The sequence below is a fragment of the Cryptomeria japonica genome, chromosome 2 (genome assembly GCF_030272615.1).
Source record: "Cryptomeria japonica chromosome 2, Sugi_1.0, whole genome shotgun sequence".
Taxonomy (NCBI): domain Eukaryota; kingdom Viridiplantae; phylum Streptophyta; class Pinopsida; order Cupressales; family Cupressaceae; genus Cryptomeria; species Cryptomeria japonica.
The window spans coordinates 355149312-355151741 of NC_081406.1; positions in this window are offsets into that span (position 1 = coordinate 355149312).

Genomic DNA, 2430 nt, shown 5'->3' on the forward strand with positions numbered 1-2430 from the left:
GATAGAATAACAGTTAAAAAATCCATTGGAATGTCACCTTTTGAGTTGGTTTATGGTACCCAAGCCAGATTACCGGTAAATAACCTTCTTCTAGTGTATAAGTTTTTGCAGGAAGAGGACATGGAAATATCTGAACCAATGGAGAACAAAATGATCCAAATTGTAGAAGTGGAAGAGCTTAGAACTTCTGCTCATAAGAAAAATTAGAAGCTCCAGTTACAGTCAAAATATCTTTTTGATAAAAGGACATCGTTAAGGAAGTTTCAAATTGATGACATGGTTCTTCAGTGGAATGCAAAAGGGCAGGATAAAGGAAAGCATAAGAAATTTGAATCACTCTGGATTGGCCCTTTTGTAATTTGTGACTTGAATGGTAAGGATTCATATTTTTTGAAGAATATGAATGATGAGATGCAGGAATTTCCAGTGCATGGACAATTCCTGAAGCATTATTTCTCTTAATGTCCATGCACGGTGGGTCCTTTGTTTATATATATTTTGTTTTGTTTCTTGTTTTCTTGGTTTTGGTCTGTTTGTTGGTCTGTTTCTCCAGAGTTTCTAAGTTTTCTTGTGTTGATCTTGCAATCAACCATCCCCAGTCAGAGCCGCTGTTATCACTGTTTTTAAAATTGGGTTCTTCTTTCCCCATAATTGGCTATGGTACCTTGAAAATTTTCTGAATGAGGTGTGATCCTAAGTGCTTCAGCTTTGTTCTAAACCTTAGGGGTTTAAGGGTTTTAATTTTTTAGATTTTTTCCTTGCTAAGCCCTCTGGTTTCTATTTTGCCGTTACTTTATTTCACTTAAGTCATGGGTCGCGGGGTCGTGGGAAGTGTCCCCCCCTTGCTATTTACCTAGGCGGTTATGTTGATTATTTGAAAAAATTTCGCCCTGTTCTATTTCCTTCTAAAGTGTCGGGCCCAATAAACGCCGATCAACTTGAGGAAAGATCCAACGGTCGGCACTGTTTTGCAAGGGTTAAGTGCTCGCCTCTTAAGGCCACGAAATAGAGAGAATGAATATCAGCCGTCCATGTGTCGTGACGGAGGAGGTAAAAGGTATAGTTGTCAGAGGTAGCTGGAGCCCCGTGGCTTTCTTCCGGCGTATTAAAAGGTAGCACGTGGCACAAGTCACCACAGTCAACGGGCCCACCATTCCTCAGGACCAAGGGTTCAAAAGTGGGCCCCAAAGATGAGTCGGCTCACAGGTGGAGATGACCTGGTAGGGACAGCTCTTACAATTCATTGAGACCCTGTGGCTCCTTCCAGCGAATGAAAAAGTGACAGGTCAGCTCCGAAAATGACAAGGCGCCAGGTGTCCATGGTGTGTCCGTGGGCCCGCCTTTCCTGAAAGCTTCTAACAGGGTTTAAATACTGAGCAAGTTGAGATATGATCTAACAGCTCGCACTATTTCACAGGGTTAAGATGCCCACTTCTTAAGGCCGTGAAATAGCGAGAGTTAACCAGGACCGTCCATGTGTCTTGATGACATGCGGTCTAAAAGAAAACTGTGGGTCCCTATGGTTCATGCTTGACGACTAAAAACTTGAGAAGTCAGCTTCGACAGTGATAAGGCGCCACGTGTCCATGACGTGTCCGTGGGCCACCATCTCTGAGAGCCTTCTTAAAAGGTTAAATACCGATCGACTATAGAGATGATCCAACGGTCAGCGCTATTTCGCAAGGGTTAAGTACTCACCCTTTAAGGCCACGAAATAGCGAGAATGAATATCAACCGTCCACGTGTCATGATGATGACATAAGCGACAGACCTGTGGAGACGAAAGTGGGACCCCCATGGTTCTTCTTCTGGCAAGTGACCGAGTGACAAATCAGCATAGCAGGTGACTAAGTGCCAGATGTTAGTGACGACTCAGCGGGCCCACCATTCCTGAGGACCTTTTCGAAGGATTAAATAGGAGAGCCATCCACGTGGCATGATGATGACATGGCCAAAAGGGAAAAACATGGGCCCGCCACAGTATAAAGGGATACATTCAGCCAGTATCAAAATAGAATGTAAAGGGATTTTCTAAGCCAATGATCAGATGCCGCGTGGTATTATGTAGCCAATAGGAAGATGGGACCCAGACTAAAGACAAAGCCGTCAAAATGCAATTCACAGTGAGACACTTGCAGGAAGGCTGCGACCCGTTGGAGTTAAAATATGAATTCTCATATGAATTCGATTTTGAAGGGACAGCCGAAGCATGCGGAATCAATGTTATAGTTAAAGCCCAGAGTACAAGCATTTGATTTCCTAACAACCAAGTATAGAGATCTTTTAAAAGGATTTTGCAGAAGAGTAACGCAGAGTTATCTTTTGCAAATACAGAGAAGGTGAATCAGTTGCAGAGCGAATTCCTTGAAGCAAGCATCAGGTTCTTTCTTATTTTGCAGCTATTCTTGTGTGTTGTAACAAGTGGAATTA